This window comes from Heterocephalus glaber, unplaced genomic scaffold, assembly GCF_053883595.1.
Source record: "Heterocephalus glaber isolate CG9 unplaced genomic scaffold, H.glaber_assembly_v1.0 deba00001673, whole genome shotgun sequence".
NCBI lineage: Eukaryota > Metazoa > Chordata > Mammalia > Rodentia > Bathyergidae > Heterocephalus > Heterocephalus glaber.
Window position 1 is genome coordinate 11,457,147 of NW_028258410.1, and position 18,532 is coordinate 11,475,678.

At 44.3% G+C, this 18,532-nt stretch overlaps 1 long non-coding RNA gene across 2 annotated transcripts; it reads right to left on the minus strand.

Moving 5' to 3' along the window:
- Window positions 1-1,596: 1,596 nt before the first annotated feature.
- Window positions 1,597-16,465, minus strand: LOC147822164 (uncharacterized). 2 transcript variants are annotated; one of them, XR_015445998.1, is made up of 2 exons: window positions 4,869-16,465; window positions 1,597-2,672 (listed from the first exon to the last, which is right to left on the minus strand). It is a non-coding gene; the product is annotated as an uncharacterized LOC147822164 (long non-coding RNA). The 2 variants fall into 2 exon arrangements; XR_015445997.1 differs by having other exon boundaries at window positions 3,955-16,465.
- Window positions 16,466-18,532: the final 2,067 nt, after the last annotated feature.

Consider the following 18,532-nt stretch of genomic DNA (forward strand, 5'->3'; position numbering starts at 1 on the left):
GTGCCCCTCATTTGGCTCAGAAGAGATGGAAGGTAGGGAAACTTTGAGCTCCAAGGAGGGGCAAAGGGCCAAAACATCCTGGGTATAAAATACTCAGGGAGGGCCCAGTTCCCACCCTGGCTCAGGTGACTTGCTTCATGCCACAGCCAACAAGTTGAGATAATAACATGTCCCTAATCTAAAGCACTGGGTCACCTAATGATACGACTTAGTTAAACAGATGGTGTCACAGATCTCACAGAGAGATGGCCTAGCAATATTTCTTTTCAATATTCTATTTTTTGCAACAATGAATGAATTTACAAGTCAGGGTTTAAATTTTGTGGTCTTGTAAATTTCACAATTATGGCTGGAGTTTGTGTTCCTTGGCTCCTTTGCATCTTCCTTTTGAAGTAAGAATGTCTTGTCTGCTTTTAGAACCAACAGAATTGCTACATTTTAGAATCTTGAAAATAGTATACTTAATGATGTAATTCAGTTTTTGGACAAGAGTGTTCTCCTTGGCCTTTCATTACTTGGGGTCATTGCAAGCTATTTTCCAAGAACCCAGAGAAAATATAATTATAATATTATTTTAATAGCCTAGGAAACAATAAATAGGTTTCCACTGAAATAGAAACTTTAGCTGTAAGGTTTTAATAATAGTATTTAGTGCTTCCACAGTGCTTTCTGTCTTCAAAGCATAATCTGCACTTTAACTAGAACAACTGACTGAAACTGTTACTGCAAATAAATGTTACTTGAAACCTATGCTATATAGAAGAGATGAAAGCAGGTATTGTATAAAACATTTTCTACTCCTAGTTAGCCCCTGTAAGAAGGTCCTATTACTTAAGACCATAAAAGTTCCTTAAAATCTAATGTAGTGATCATCTAGGGCATTTTTTTTTCTTGTCATATTCCCCACTTAGTAATTTCAGCCACAAAGTAACCCCGAACTTGCATTCAAAAGTTAACGTGATGTCAAACTTCATTTCAGAAGACTGAAGTCGACCACGGAAGAATCAAGTACATGGGCACATAAAATTTCCCTATTTAATATCCATCAATTAATTTAAAAATAATCTTTAATTTAGGACATTCTGTCACTCTGGTGCAAATTGCATGTGGGGTGCATTGGCCAATGTATTCTGGCCCAATTTCTACATCCAATGGCTTTGCATTGCTGTCCATCCATCTACTTAAAACCGTTGCACACAACCTGAACCCAGGCTCAATTAATTTAAAATATAGAGTGTGCCCTCCCTAACTGGGACTGCTTGCAGCCTTCACTGGTTGCTCCTGATTCTGATGGGCGGGCACCCATTATGAGAGACGATTTGTGGTCACCAGTACCTTTCTCTCTCCCCATGAGCAGATGGGAGTTGGCTTTAAACAATGCAACCACCTGCACTGTTACACCCAGTGAGAGAGAACCAACCAGAGACCAATATTAAATCCACACAGGAGTTTATTACTGGCCGGGACCGAGCCGAGCATCGGACTTGAGCCCAGACTGCGGGAGACAAACGTTTTATACACCTTTGAGGCCAGCAGTTTCTAGGCCCCCCATGGGATAGAACTAGTAAAGCAAGCAAAAGGTACAGAAGCAGAACATTTGTAAAACAATAGTTGATTAACTGTTATTTCTAAAGAGACTTTCTAAGGGGAGGAGGTTTTTAAGCTTCCTCCTTCTGAGTTCATCTAAAGGGCAGGCAGGTGGGTCAAGCAGCAATATGGAGTCTGTCTTGCTAACTAGGGTCCTTCATTCCCCACTGGTTCTTGTAACCTAATCAAATCTTTGATTTCTGTATTTATTTTTCAGATTTTTTTTCTAAAACATGTTTTAAATCTCATAATTTTGTCTCAACACCATCAGTTTAACTGCATCAACCCTCTGTCTAACATATTTAGTCAGAGCATTTATAATGTAAGATCCCACGAGCAAAAGCAGAAGATAACTAAGGGGTCTGCTACAGCAGAAAGTAGGGTAGTTAACCGTGGGGACAAGTCAAATAGATTTTGAAACCAATGTTGATCCCTTTGTTGAGCATATTTAGTCTTTAAATTTTCCCTAACTATAGCTAAGGTATCTCTAATGACACCAGACTGATTAGCATAGAAGCAACAGGTTTTTTTCTAGGGCTACATATAACACTCCTTGTTTTATAAACAGGAGGTCAAGTCCCCTTTGATTTTGCAGGACCATCTCAGCTAGGGAATCAACCTGGTTTTTTTAAATCTGGAGATCAAGTCTTTCAGGTGACCCAAATCTCTGGCTACTTGGTGGCTTAGGGCTTTAAAATTTGTGTCCTGAAGGGTCAGGGAGGAAGTTCCAATAGCTACTACCCAGCTATTCCTAATCCCACCAGAATGGGCACTAAAACGGGGGCAGCCCATTTACTCCTATAGTGTTCAGTGGTTAATCCCAGATGTTCATGGCCCCCTTTTTCCATTATAATACAAGACTTGTGGAACAACATACACGGTGACACAAAATAAAGTGGCAGATTGGGTAGCCAAGACTGATTTGGGAATGTATTTAGTCAAGTCCTTGGTGCAAGCAAACCAAGCATATCAGGACCAGGTCTCCTGGCTTGAAAGCATGAGGCTGGAACGTCGCAAAGGTTGTTTTTTTTTTCTCGAGCCTGTTGTATTGTAGCCTGGATCTCACTCTGAAGAATCTGTAAGGCCTGAAGAGATTGAAGTAAAGAGACACAAGAACTCTGTTATCTGTTTAAGGTTTAACTTAGGGAGGAGTGGCAGTGGCCTCCCATACAAGATTTTAAAACGGGTAAATGTGTCAACATATGGGGTACATCTAACTTTTTACAAGGCTAGAGGAAGCAGATTGGGCCACCTACAGCCAGTTTCTAGAACATATTTAGTCAGGGGTTTTTTTCAGGGTTCTATTTATCTTTTCCACTTGCCCTGAACTTTGTGGGTGATAGGCACAGTGTAACTTCCAATTGATATGTAGTGCCCTTGTCAACAATTTGGATATCTGTGCCGTGAAGGCAGGCCCATTGTCAGACCCCAGGTAATGAGGGATGCCAAATTGGGGAACTATGTCCTGGAGCAAAACCTTAGTCACTATGTTGGCTGATTCTCCATGAGTGGGGAAAGCTTCTACCCAACCTGAGTAGGTGTCAACCAATACCAGTAAATATTTGAACCTATTGTTGGATTTTATTTCGGTGAAATCAAGTTCCCAATGTTCCCCTGGCTCTCTTCCCCACAGTCGATTACCTTTGTTCCTTGGTCTCGTCTTGGAGTTTACCTGTGTACACACCTGACACCTGGAACTGATGTCCTGGACCACAGAGGTCAGTCGTGGGATTGAAAACTTAGAGCTCATTAGTCTTTTGAACTGATTTTCCCAGGTGAGTTAAGTGATGTAACTTATGAACAAGTTGTCACCCCAGGGCTCAGGGGAGACAAACTTATTCGTTTGTCCCTTTCCACCAGCCTGAGTCCAGTTTTGTACCCCCTCGCTTTTGGTTTTCCTCGTCCTCTTCCGGGGTATATTTGGGTCTTTCTAGCAGGTAGCCAAAGGGTCGGATGGGCAGAATCTCTATTGGCCCCACTGGTTCCCTGGCCACTCATCAGGCTGCATCATTGGCCTCTCGGTTACCGTGGGCCTCGAAGCTGTCTTTTTTTTGGTGGCTTTTGTAATGAATAACAGCCAATGCCCTGGGTTTCCAAATTGTCTCCAATAAGGCCAAAAATTTTTTAAATTTTTTGATAGTTTTCCCTTCTGATGTCAATAGCCCTCTCTGTCTGTAGATGTCGCCATGCACATGGGCAGTGGCGAATGCATACCGCCGGTCAGTGTAGATGTTTACGGCCTTGTCTCGACCTAACAGGGCTTTAATTAAAGCTATTAGTTCAGCCCTCTGCATTGAAGCCCCCCGGCTTAATGCCTGTGTCCAGTGCACCTGTTCTCCTGGACTGACTATGGCCGCTCCCGCATACCTGACTCGGTCTTCCACAAAGCTGTTTCCATCGGTGAAGAAGGTCTCATCTGGGCTTTGCAGTGCAACATCAGTCAGATCTGGGCGGTTGGTGGTAGAAGTTGTCAGAGTGTCCACACAGTCATGGAAGGGCATGCATATGAGTGGGAGTCCGGGAGTAAGGTGGCCAGATTGAGGGTCATTTCTTGGGCAAATCTGATGCATGGAGCATCCAGCAACAGGACCTGGTACTGAGTCAGGTGAGTGTTGGAGAGCCATCATTCTGAGGTTCCTCTCAGCAATGTTTCCACCTCATGGGGTGTGGTGATGACCAGGTCCTGTCCCAGGCTGAGTTTATCTGTCTCTTTGACCAGGAGGGTGGTGGCTGCAACTGCCCTCAAACAGGTAGAGCATCCACTTGCCACAGGATCAAGTCTTTTAGACAGTAGACCACAGGTCTGTTTTAAGGCCCTAATGCCTGAGCTAGCACTTTTTTGGCTATGCCCCCTCGTTTAGCCACAGACAACTGAAAGGGCTTGGTGACATCACGTAGGGTCAGGGCTGGTGCTGACACTAAGGCTTTCTTGAAAGGCTTTTTCTTTTTCTGTCCGGAGGGACTGTCTCTTGTGTCTGGAGTGCAGCAATAGTGACTTTTCCCCAGTTTCTTGGCTAGGACTTCCTCGGGGGGCATCACAGTTACCATAAACTTTCTGGGCTACGTTCAGGAGTTCAGTTCTATTTTTTCCCTCAAATCTCTCCAATTTCTGTAATTTTTTTTCTAATGTCTGGGGCCAACTGGGAAACAAAGGCCAGATTTAAAGCTGCTGCATTTTCGGGAGCCTCTGGGTCAATAGGAGTGAAAACTCCATAGGCTTCCAAGAGTCTCTCCAAAAATGCAGCCAGAGACTCCATTTTTCCCTGGCGAACCTCACTTACCTTACTCAAATTAGTGGGCTTTCTGGCTGCTGCCTGGAGTCCCCCTAATAAGTGCTGGCGGTAGGTCCTCAGCCTCCTCCTCCTACTGTCATCATCATTGGGGCACCATTCAGGGCGTCATGATGGAACCACTGTTTCAGCCCTGGCTGAATACCCCAGAGTTCCAGGAATGACACCAGGGTTTGGACCAAGGGCCTCTTTGACTGTCTGTTGATAAATGCGGTCCCACTCCTCAGTGGTGAATAGGATCTGTAAAAGCTGCTGGCAGTCATCCCAGGTTGGTTGATGGGTATGAAAAACAGACTCAAGAAGAGATTAATGCCTGAGGTTTTTCAGAGAAGGGGGGATTTTGATGTTTTCAATTGTAAAGATCACTAGTTCTAAAAGGGACATAAATCAATCCTCTCCCGGGCTCCGTTTTAAAGGAAAAAGGGAGGAGAAAGACAGGGCTGATGGACTGTAGTCCTGTCCTGATCAAGTGCCAAAGGTCGATTGGGACCTCTGGGGCCCTGACTCCTGTGACCACATTTCAAACCTTGCGAGCAATGTGCACAGAATAAGTTCCCACCGGGGGCCAACTGACTCCAAAACTTGGCCATTCTGATTGACACAGAGTTTGCAATTTGCCTTTAGAAAATTTCATGCCATATTCATCTTCTCTGTCTGTGGAATAAATTTTTTTAAAGTTATTCAAAACACAATCAAGTGGAGTTCCTTCTGTGGACTGTGAGGAACCCATAATTTTAGCCTGTGAAAATGCAAAAGGCACACAGAGCAAGCAGACAGACAACAATAAACAGACAAAGACAAACTTTGGCCAAGTAAAACCTCTGGGGCCCAATGGATTCGGACCCCACCCAGGGAGTCGCTCTTCTGAGGACTTGGACCCAGTGAGTCTGCTTGCTGTCATGAATAGACTCTAGGTAAGGGAACCTGTGCGGCATCCGGCTTCCTCCTACCTACCCACACTGCACTAAGAATCATTCAATTCTTACCTCTAGAGGCTTTCCTGATAAACTCCTGAGGGTCAGTTGATCAGCAATAGGGCCCGACTGGGACCGGCCTACCTGGAGCCCTGGAATACCATCAGGGTGGCCTAGCCCCGGAATACCGTCTTGGTGGCCTCTCCTTCCACAGACCAGTGTCCAGAGGGACCAAACACTGCTGATGTCCAATCCTGGTCTCTCCTAAAAAGAAACAATGGCTCCAAGATAATAAGCTCCAGAGCAGCTGGCTATCTCACTGGGGCCTCCAAGAATGTTACACCCAGTGAGAGAGAACCAACAAAGACCGATATTAAATCCACACAGGAGTTTATTACTGGCCGGGACCCAAGCCAAGCATCAGACTCGAGCCCTGACTGGGGGAAGATTAACATATTTTATACACCTTTGAGGCCAACAGTTTCTAGGCCCCCCATGGAACAGAACAGTAAAGCAAGCAAAAGGTACAGAAGCAGAAAATTTGTAAAACAATAGTTGATTAATTGTTATTTCTAAAGAGACTTTCTAAGGGGAGGAGGTTTTTAAGCTTCCTCCTTCTGAGTTCATCTAAAGGGCAGGCAGGTGGGTCAAGCAGCAATATGGAGCCTGTCATGCTAACTAGGGTCCTTCAGCACTACACAGGGGGAGCTAATGGGGAGACTATGTGGATCATTTCTTCCTCTGAAAACCTAAACCCAAAAACATGATGTCTACATTACCTTTGGTTGAATATTCTACAAAGACAAACAACTTGGATAAGAATTGGGAGGAACAGATCCATTAGCAAACCAAAAGGGATGCCCTTCTGCAGAACACAGCATCAGCACGAACGATTAAATCTAAAACTAAAGGTAAAGTCCACGAGGAGCACTGAGTCACCCCATTCTCTTCTAGGCTCATCAATAACAACAGACCAATGGCCCCACTTAATGGAAAGGTTAATTGAATAAAAGAATATTAAAGAGCTCCACACTCTACAGGAGGAAAATTAATCTTCCTAAGCTAAAACATCCCCCACTTCCCTTGGGAAAAAAATTTCATGAGGACTAAGGTAACAGGAAAACCTGTTGCTTAGAACTTTTAGCTTGGCCTTGAAGATGGAAACTCATCCAGGATGGGGACTAATGCAGGGAGACTGGTTGAAAATAGGCATGAACCAGCTAATCTTTGTTTTTATTTGCAAGATACCTTAGTAAAATGGCACTGTGATCCCGCATCTTACTAAACAAATGACAACAGGAAAACAAAACAGCAGTTGGTGCAACTGGAGATGCTGCAGGTCTAAGAACACTTTCTTGTATAAAAGAAGCTTTTTAATCACTCTTATTTCAAAGATTTTAGGAGGAGTTTTTTTTACATTATATTCAATTCTTCATAATTAGCCCTAAATTTAGTTAGAAAGTTAAAAACCTGATGAGGCAACAAATTTTGTAGTTAACTGCTTCTCTGTACACATACAAAAGTAAAAAATTACTAACTAGAAGTTTTACATGTTCAGTGTTTACTTTCAAAGAGCTTTACAATTATTGACTAGCCCACTTTGAGCCACCTGAGATGCTGACAGGGCCACAGTGTTATTTACCTTCCCTCCTAGCTGAAACTACCCTCACTAGGTCCATTCCATCTGCTGCTGGTAAACCAAATGAAGCAATTAATGACAGGATTAGCCACTCATTTAATTCATCGGGGATGTAGGTGCCTATTCATCTTTCTGCCTTTGCTCACAGACATTCAGATTCAGACTGACAAATGTGTGATTTTAGTTCAGTGCCACCTATGTCCAGGGTTTCTGTCTGGAGGGGACACACCACTGAGGCACACTCTACAGGGCTCTCAGCAAGGCCCCTCATCCTCTGCAGGTGGCCCTGTGCAAGCCCCAGCTGCCTCCAGTCAGCTTCCATTTGGTCACAGCCGGGCAACTGCACCCCACCCCTCACTCCCTCACTCAGCAGTTTGTTCAGGGCTTGGCTGTGCACGCAGTGCTCTTGCTGGTCCATGAGGAGCCCACTCATCAACAGCAGCACCCAGATGGTACCGTGGCTTTCTGAGGTCCCTGCTGACCTCTGGAAGTTACAATGAGAAAATTATGCAGCCAAAGCATCAAGCATTTGCAACCAGTCGGGACAGGACGAAAAGATTTTTTCTGAGCTGCGGACCTCAGCTCCACAGCCACATCCTGAGCTCTCTGCTCACTGCTCAACCCTGAGAAAGCTGCCTCAGTCCACTTTCTTGAACATTCCTGCCTCTCCCTTGCTTTAGTCTCTGTAGCTTCTCAGATTACTGCTCCTTTTGTGCTAATTACACCCCCAAAATTGAAAGAATGTCACTGACTTTACAAAGAAGACAAAGCAGATTTGCTTAAAACACTAAATATAGCCAATTTCCTTCAGAAGCCAGAGGACTCTGCCTTCAAACAATTTGTACTATGTGGATTGACTGCAGATGGCCAATTCATTTATTAAGAGCCAGGTGACAGAAGGGCCCAGCTAATGGAAGGACACACAAAATAATGTGTATTGCTTTCAGGGACCATTTATATAGAGTGAGAAGTTCTGATTGATGATGAACTTTTTCTCAGCACTTAATTGTAAATTAAGATTTGCCAAGGATGATGGGCTAATTTAAAATACCGTGGAAAGGGGCTGGGGATTTAGCTCAGCGGTTTCACTGCCTGCTGCGCAAGCGCAAGAACCCGAGTTTGATCCCCAGTACCAAAAAAAAAAAAAAAAACATGGAAAGAGGAAAGAAACAGGAGCCACCAACTGTAAAAAGCAGAACTTGTGCTATGCTGGTAAAAATATAAATAAAAAGAAAATCTAACTGGTTATTTTGGAAGTCTGTGGCTTCAAGAGAGCAAGAGGATGCTGTTGTTTTTTCTCTAGCTCCAGTATATAAGAAATGGTCTTTTAAAATAATTCAAAAGGGTACATTAGCCACATTAGCCCAGCAAATTATGGACCACCCTCCCCTCCAGAAATCCCCTCAGGGTTAATAGGTGAACAGTAGCAGTTTGAGTGATTTATTTTTTCAAAGGAACATTAAATACTGACTTGCTTGTTCTGAAATAATGCTACAGCTGTGATCCGTGGGGCTGAATCTTGGACACTGGCTGAAGTGACAGGTGTACTCACTGTGTGCCCAGCTTGGCTGAAGTCATGATGCCTAATTCGAATTTTTCCCCAAGTAGCTGGTGGTGACTCTGGAGTCAGCCAGGAAAGACCCTTTCGCCACAGGCACAGAGGACCTGTGCACTCAACCTTCAACAAAAGTGTCAGCCTTGGGGGAGAGTGGAGCTGTGGCTCCCTGATCAAAGAAGAAGTAAATCAAGATGAGCGTGCAGTGTTCAGGAAAACAGGGCAAAGAGAAGATCTAATCAGGACCAAACTTTCTAGGTTCTAAAGCAAACATGTTCAGCTCTTGGAGGATTTCAGCAACCAGAGCAAGCCTAGGATTCTAGGAGATGTGTCACCAAAATTAGTTATATTAAAGGAACTGGCACAAAGATAGAAATGCAGAGTCTAATGTGCAACATACTAATTATACCTATTTTTATCCCAGGGTTGCAGTGACCTAACGCTAAGAAATAAAGACTCTGGAAAACTAGCCCTTCACCTATGGAAGACATGAATGCCTTCTCGGGAGGGGGAGCGGGGTAAAGCTTCCTCTGGCTCCTTCAGTCCAACCTGAGCTGAGAAATCAGCAGTCATCTAGGAAGACAGTGGATCTGCTGAGAACTTGGGAACAGCAAAGAGTGATGGATGGCTGTAGACCAAACCTTGGGAGTTCTGGTGTGATATTAGCATGCTGGTAAGAGGGCAACTCAGAAATATCCAAGACCAACCTATGAAACTGCCCTAGTTAAGAGAGGAAGCAAGAAGTTTAGGCAAGGTTTGGCCAAGTCAAGATGGGTCCTAGACAAAGCTCTGCTTGGTTCACTTCATTGATAGCAAAGGTCCCAGATGCTCATCTTCTGTCAAAATGGTGGCAGATGGCTGAACCATGCACAGGAAGTTGATATAAAACTTAGTCAGTACCAAGAGATATCTAAGTTCAAAGTTAAGTATACACTCCATTTTCTCACAACTATTACAGGCATCTCAGTCTAAAAAGCTACATGCCCCCAAATTGATGTTATTTAAACCACACTACTGAGAGGTGCCCAGAACAGGATAATTTAAAGTCATTCTCAGCCTGAGAAGAGTATTTCTTAATCTTCTATTATTTGTGTAATTTTTTTCAAATCCACTCTTTCAATGAGCTACCTACCATGAGTTAGCTGAAAGAACATAAAAAAAAAAATGACTGGTGTGATTCCCAGCACAACTAATATTTTAATTGTAAGTATAAAATGCCTTTATATTTCATTTATCATGCACATTCTCCAATGTGTTAAATAAATTTGTTTTCCTCAAGTTGACAAAATTACCTATATACTAGATTTATTGGGGACTACAGAAGGCAAAGAGAAGGAAACTTTCAAAAAGAAAGAAAAGGTGAAAAAGACAGTGGCTAAAGAACAGAACTCTACAACAAGTATTTAGTTTCTAAAGTAGATGGCAGGGGCCGGGGATTTAGCTCAGTGTTTCTGCCACCTGCCTTGCAAGCGCAAGGACCAGAGTTTGATCCCTGGCACCAAAAATAAATAAATAAATAAAATAAATGGCAAAGAAGAGATTTTGAGAGGGAAAAACATGGATGCTTAAGTTTGTGAAATGTCTAAAGCAAAATAGCAAATCTGCAAAGGAAGAGGGGAAGAGCTACTAGTGGCCTAAAAACCCTAGGGAAACAAACAAACAAAAAATCTCTGTAGTTTATAGTAACTGAACCCTTGCTTAGCCTTCCTCCCTGTACTTGATGATTCTTTGAGATCTGCTGGCTGTCAGTCTCTTCCTTTCAGAAACATGACTTTAATTTGTCCAGCAAAGACCCATTATTACAATTCTGAGGTCTGCTTCATGGGGCTACTACAAATTTAAGTCATCAGTTCTTGACCTTCTCCCCCAGCCCCTCAAAATTCTCAGTATGTGATGAAGGGATGAAAACACATTTTCAAGGTTCTGTGACTGGAACATAAAAATAAAGGATCAAGGCTGGGCTTTGGTGGTCTGATCACATCTGGGCTCACCCTGCTTACACCCTAAATGGAAAATAAGAAAGACAGATGAGGACCAGCATCTGGTGGGTAATAGTCACACTTTCCTTTGCTCTGAGCTGTTGGCAAATAGAAACCAACTTCATGAGGCAGAAGCACAAAGGGAGATGTGCCAGGGAGCCACTACCTTCTGCCTCCCTCCGGCTCCTTCCTTCTCACTGACCTGGCTTATTACTGTATTGAGAAATCAGGGGGGAAATGCCAGCCAAGGGGGTCTCAATTGTTTATGCAGATGTGAAGAGAGGATGAGAGAGAATTGATTATCCAGTTTTGGTCTCAGGGACTCTGAGATAAGGATGGGGCGCGGGTCAGCTCTTCCAAGAAACTAAATCACAGGGCTTCTTCTTTTTCTATGAGAGCAACATTTCTCATGCTTCTCTTTCCACTGCTGGACTGAGCTGGCTGTAACCTAAGATGAAATGAGGGTGTGTGGCTTCAGTGTCCTCTAAATTCTAAGATGGCTGCAGGCACTAGACAAATCTTGACTCTGACAATGATGTCATTGCTGAGAGTTCAGCTCTAAAGATTTCTGTCCCCACTGTTCTCCCCCTGTGCCTGCCCGGAAGGACCAGCCTGCTTCTTCATCCCCACCTCCTCTCTGCAGCAGACTTCTCATGGCTACTGCAGAGAAGGTGAGAGATCCCACATCTCGCTCATGGACAGGCTCCTGTCCCTGCATCTCCCAGGGCAGGCTGGTTTTGAGGTCTGCTTTGTCTGGTTCCTGCAGCATTTGGAAACTGTTGGGGCTAGATGGGAGCAGGTGCATGGATGAGCTGATCTGCTCAAATATTCAGGCGAATTGGTTATTTGAAGACCAAACATCCAGATGCTCTTTCCCAATTGAATTTTCAACCAAATTGATTGGAGATTTGGTGTCAAGAAGACAAAAAATTCAAGTCAAAAAGGTCACCAGAATAGGAAATGTGTGGATGATAAAAAGCCATAGGAGGGCCAGGGATTTACTGAGTGGTTCCACCGCCTGCCTTGCAAGCACAAGGTCCCAAGTTCGATCCCTGGTACCAAAAAAAAAAAAAAAAAAAACCATAGGACTAGTATGAACCATTTTGCATTTCTCTCTCTCTCTCTTTTTTTTTTTTTTGGTACCGGGGATCAAACCCAGTCCTTGAGCTTGCGAGGCAGGCGGCGGAACCACTGAGCTAAATTGCCAGCCCCCGTTATGTATTTCTAACCATGAAGATCTGAGTTTGTAAGTTGTGATAAATGATTCAAAAGTTATCAGACAAAGCTACAGATGAAAGGAAGGATCTTTTTGGAGATTAGATTGTCCCTGTTTCTTTGGCTTTGCTGCTCCCAGAAGTGGCTAGGCACCTTTTTTCAGGGCTCTATAAAATGTAAATGATCTAAATTAAGAAGCCATCTAATCTCAACCAATATTAATTCTGACATGAAAAATGAGACCAATTCTTCAGACGTGATTCCGATATTTACCACCTAACATCCACAGATGTCCTCACTTTGTTTCTCAAACACCTGGACATTTTCCTTTTCCAAAGTGCCTATTTATTTTTAAGAGGGGATAAACCCTAATACTTTACTTATTCTGACATTGAAAATGCACAACACCCTCCTGTGGGCTTCCTCTGACGCTCAGGTTAGGTATACCCCGGTATGTGACTTATCTGAATACTTTCCCCTCCAAACTACAATCATTTTAAAATAAAATATCTAAGCAGCCTGAGAGTGATAAAACAGGATGCTGCCCTAGCATCTTTCTCCCTTTAGACTGAAATGCTGGCCCCTAATATTGCTTTCCTAACAGGAAAGAAGAAAAAAACAGGTTCTAACGTATTTTTTGAGGGTTTCCCCCTAAACTGATCCATTCAAAGCAGGAGACTGTGGCTCCACCATCTCCATGGCAGGCAGAATCACTGAAAACGGGGACAGGGAACAAACTCCTGATTGTTCAGCTCAGACGGGGAGACTACAGTTGGTCTGGGTCAACGAGCTAGTTCTGCATCCCTACATCGTAGCCTCACTATTTCAGGACCACTTCACCTCCAGTAAGATTCTGCAGATGTTTTACTCTGCTTGTTAATCTTCTTACTGAGTGTAGAAAATAAAGTGGTTTCACTCATAAATGTCCACAATTCACCTACCACAAAGCCCCAAGTCCCTGCTGTTTCATTATCAGCTGCCCGATAATAATAATCAAAATTAGAAGTAGCTCCCGGAGTGTGACAATTGAGTGAGGGGAAGAAAGAACCCTAGAAAAACCAGATTGGGGAAGTTGCTGCAGTGTGCCTCCGGGTGCGGGGAGAAGCTGCAAATCAGTGTTCAATTCAAGGCCAGGGCTCTCCAGAAAGCGACATTCCTTCTAACATGCACCCTGCGTGTGCAGCAGATTATACAAAGGCAGCAGGGACATGCAGCTTGAGCCATGTCTCCTGCTCCATGCAATCCACACTGGAGGCTCTCAAAGCAGCCTGTACTTCATGCCGCCTGTCAGGAAAAAGCCCTGAAGCTGAGGAGGGAGGAGAGAATGGGCAAAGTAATCCACCTTCTGGATCTGTTTTTTCTTCCTTCTCCCTTTGTCCCCCTAGGGTTCTCAGAACTAACCTGGATGAGTTTTCCTAATCTTTCTCTTATTTCCCATTTCCAGAAGCAAAGGTCCTTTTCAGCTGAGACAGGGTCTAGGATTCACCTTTATTTCTTCCTGCACGCTGTCAGCCCAGCACCCCTGCACACGCATGGAGGGCTGGAGCAAGCCAACAGGTGCTTACATGTGAGACTAGGGCAGGATGGCACAGACGAGAGGAAAGGGGGGACTTTCCTTTACTCTTGCTTGAGCTGAATGTGGCCTCTCAACATCTGACTCTGCAGCTCTTTCCCCAGCCCTGAAGCATGGCTTCTGCCAGTCAGAATATCAGTCCCCAGGCCTGCTGGCTCTGTCCCTATCTCCCGTTCCAAGGACCTGGAATGTCCACAGGCTCCCACACCTGACCTAGCACCTGACGTTGAAGAAAAACATGATCTTCGACAATGGGGGTGTGTGACCACTTGGCAGAGCTGACCAGCAGGGCAGCAGACGCCCAGGGGTAAAATCATATCCTGGCCCACAGAGGGGAAGGGAGAAGCCTGCATCCAGCAGGTTGTTCATCTCTGCCCTCCAGGCATTTGCTTGCACAATTCCCTCTGGCTCAATATAGCAAGGTGGCCCAAAGACAGGGCTGGCAGTGCACACACTGCAGAGAGGCTTGGCCCCCTCCAAACACATCCATCACTCGGCAGTGACAGCTGCTTTGCACTCTGCACCCCGGCAGCCCATGTCCCTTTCAGAGGTCCCCTCCCTCCCCCCATCACAAGCCTCCTCTGTAAAAACAAACAAACAAAAAAACCACATCTTGTTCTTTCATCATAATTAAAGAGCTGTCAGGGAAATGGCATGGCTGGTTTTGCCTCTTCTCCCCTCATTTGCCAAAGTGGTCCTTTCTCTACCTAAATCCAGGCTCTTTGGTGATGGAACTTTTAGCTGGAAACAGCGATCCAAGCAGAATCCTAACCTTCAGAGGGTGGGGAGAAAAATCGATGCTTTGAGCCGGCCCCTGTCTGCAGCAAGGTGCTGGCAAGGCTGGTCTCAGTCTCAGTGGCAGCAGCTACCTCTGGGCTTCAGATCTACACAGGGTCTTCTAATTGCAAGTCCTTGTCAGGGCACACAATTTACCAAAACTTGGAGGCTGCTTCTCGCTATTGACTTAGCTAAGGGACAGGAGGAAGCTATTTAGAAGGAAGTGGAGAGGTCTGATCTGGGAGGATAAAATCCAAATGCCTTTTGTGCTCTGAGGGAAAGCGTGACTGTTTGCTTAATACCATCACCAGCCTGCATGCTTTTGTGTTTGAAATAAAGCTGTAATGCACCCATGTAATTAACTGCCCTCATCCTGGCTGACTGTCACCGAGCCACACACAAGGGGTACTTTCTGTGTTGTGGACACTGCAGCATTTAGGGGTCTTTCCGGAATCTCATCTCATCTCATGACAGTGTTGTTCCAATCCTGTTCGCCATCCCAGAACTTTCTGAAAGGCACATTTCAGGAGGGTGACAGTGAGAAACAAAACCAGACAGAAAAGAACCCTCAAACCTGAGTGGTATTGAGCACTACACTTAGAATCTATGACATGTATTCAAATACATATTATGGGAGAATTCATAGCACTCATCCTAGCCTTCAACTCCTTACATTTTAAGGAAACTAGAGTGTTGGGAGCTTTCAAAATTAGCTTAATTTCCTTTCCCTAAAGATCATGCATCTAGAAAAGTTCCCCCTTTAAGTCACACGGGGAGCTTCACTGGCAGGCTTCCAGGTTTCTCGAAGGATATGCTAATATCTGGCAAGTCAGAATGGCAATTAGGCCTCCCTCGATTGAATCATACACCTCTGAGTAACTCTAAGCTAAGGTGTGAAATCAGCCCAAGTATCACTATGCACTAGTTTCTGCTCTGGCTATACCCACAGGATGGGGCAGGGGCAGTTCATATAACAGACAACCAAGTTATTTTGGTGCTTGTTTGCTGGTCTGGCTTCTTTCTTCCTTGTTTCTTTTTTCCATGCCCCCCGTCCCACATTTATTTCATTATAGAGAAAGCAAAGCAACCACAGAGTAGTGAAGCTTCTTTTATTTCCCGACGTCATTGCCAGGGACACTAAAGAAACACAGGGCTTGTCATTACTGACCAAATGAGTCAGTCACCCCAACGGCTGTGATCTGGAACTGGCTCTTGCCACTGGAATGAGGGAGGGGCTCCTGGCTGTCAGGTGCAAGACCACCAAGGAACCATGCTGCTTTGGAGCTGGGGCAGGGCTCCTGAAGCCCTAGGCTAACAGGGGAGGGAAGTTGTTCACTGCATTGGGGTCAGCTAGGCAATCTCAGAGAAGGCGGGAGGGGAGTGGGGAGCACAAGTTATTGCCAAATGACCCCCTGTCCTCCACAAGGCTTCCTATCCTAGAATTCTACTCCCAAGGCCTGTATTATTAAAAATGAGACTCTCATCAGGCCGGGGATTTAGCTCAGTGGTTCTGGTGCCTGCCTCGAAAGCGCAAGGTCCTGAGTTCAATCCCCCGTACCGGAAAAATAAAAAAAGAGACTCTGCGTTTTTGGCCTTACAGAGTTCTTTACTAAAATGCAAATGTCCCTGAAGAGTAACCCCACAAGCCTCTGCCAGCTAATGGGATTAACTGAGCAGAACACAGCCACCTGCAGAGGGGTAGGGAGGCCTGGGGCCAAATCTCCACTTCTCACACTTGCCATGGGCTCATCTCTGAATACCCAGCCATAAAATTCAGACGGTCCAGTTGCAGTTCTCTCTGAGGGGTGGTCATTCTTAAGAAGAAGTCAAAGTTTAATAATTCTATAAACCTGAATTTTACCTATTATGGAACAAAATTCACCCAGGAATTCCTTCAGTTCAACAAAACAACTCTTGTCTTATTTCTAATATTTTAAAAAAATTGTATCTGTATATGTACATGCATATTAGAAAGATAAATATATATATAATTAAAATATTATAAGATATATGCTGAGCATTGCAGAGACCTATAAGATATATTATTCCAATGGTAACACATAGATAATGTAAACGTATTTGTGAAAGGAAAGTTGAAAATATAGTTCGGAATATTAAAAGTATATTTTTCTTTCTACAGATTGCAAATTAATGAGAGTATTTTAATACAAACTATCTCTGCTTTTGGGAACATGAGAAAGAGACCCACAGCCCAGGATCTAAGATGGAGAAGTGGAGCTAAGGTAGAAGTCAGGTTCTAAAATGGAGGGTAGGCTAGGATCCAAGATGGAGGGCTGTAACTAGGACAGAGGGGAGACCGGGATGCAAGATGGAGGATTGGAGATAAAATGGAGGACTGGAGCTAAGGTGGAAGTCAGATGTTAAGACAGGGCAGGCCAGAATTCAAGATGGAGGGCTGGGGCTAAAATGGAGGATTAGAATTAAGATGATGGGTTGGAGCCAAGGTGAAAGCACTCTATAGTATATCAGGACCTATGGCTATAAACCACAAACACTTCTCCATCCCATCAGCAGAACACTAACTAATCCTTGACACAGAAGATTCTATGGTTAGGTGGAAAAATGTAGACCCACCCCCTCAGAGAATGCCAGTCCTGGATGGAAGATACAGTACGGCTCCAGAAAAAGCAGAAATGGAAGAGAGGAGCTGGCTAAAGGCAGTTCTCTACACCACTGAGGGCTCTGGAAACCCTTCTAGAAGCAAGACTGCCCACCTCAGCATGACCAGCAAGCCCCAGGGCTACAAGTCCTGGAGAAAGGCTTTGTTCAATAACAAAACTGACATCATCAACCCAAGGCCTACCCTGTGCCTAGAGAAGGCTCAATCACTGTTGTGCACGCATAAATTTTCAGCCTCAGACTGGCATGGAAATCTGAATGGTTGTGCCTGTTGAATGTCTAGACACAGCTGTTTGTTTTGACCCAAGCAGATCCTTCTGGGTTTTCTGCAGTTTAATCATCACTCACAATAATTTATGGAAGCTCTGATTTGGTTTGCTCAACCAGATTGGAGAAATCTGGAAAGGTTGCTCAAATCTGCCTGTTGAGGATCTTTCCATCTTCTCTTAGTTGCTGTTCCTCTCCCCTGTGATCTCTTGGCAGAGACTGCTCACTATTGTTAACTTTCTGGGTTTGTTCTGACTGTAAGACCATCCAGGGCAGTGATGTCATATCTTTGTCTTCCAATTTGGGAAGGGCACATATTAAGCAATGTGTGTATACTGAATGAATGAATGCACAAATAAATAAATACAAATGCCTAAATTAAGGCAAACTCACCAACCTGGCAAGGACTCATCCATCTGTGAGGCATGGCAGATACACCGCAGCTACTGCGTGCTGAGAGGTGCTACTAGAGAGGCAAAGAGGAAACAAGGCTATTTCGATAAACCAGTTAACCAAAAAGTTAGGAATCACTTATCCCTGGGGGAAAGTGGGTGTATGTGTACTGCGGATTAGATAGCACTCCATGCTCTTTGCCAAGTTGAATATAACTACATGTGAAATAAACCCCAGGTCTGCCAATGGTCAAAAATTTGAAAAATTTATTTGTGACAACCATTTTTCACTTTGAAACCATCACACTTTCCTAAATCAGGCATGTCATTTATGCTAAATTTCCCATCCGTCCTCCATCTTTCCTGAAGAACCACCATGACCCCCAACTCCCCAGTAATGCTAAAATGTCACAGAAGGCCCGCTGTCTAAACATATCTGTGGCAAGTTCCTTTTCTTATCATTAGAACAGCAACCATACCCCTCCACTGGCCCCTAATCAGTCATTTTGCTAAGTCCAAAGCAATACAAATTCTGCTGTAATCAATTAACAACACATTTCTAACTCTGGGCACTTGGGAAGAGTGGACTTTTTCTGGTGGGGGAGGCTCACCCTTGAGAACAGGCTAAGAAGGGGCAGCCTGGGAAAACCTTCAACCTCTGTAGCTGTGCTTCAACCAAAAAGCTCAAACTTGGGAGAATGGGA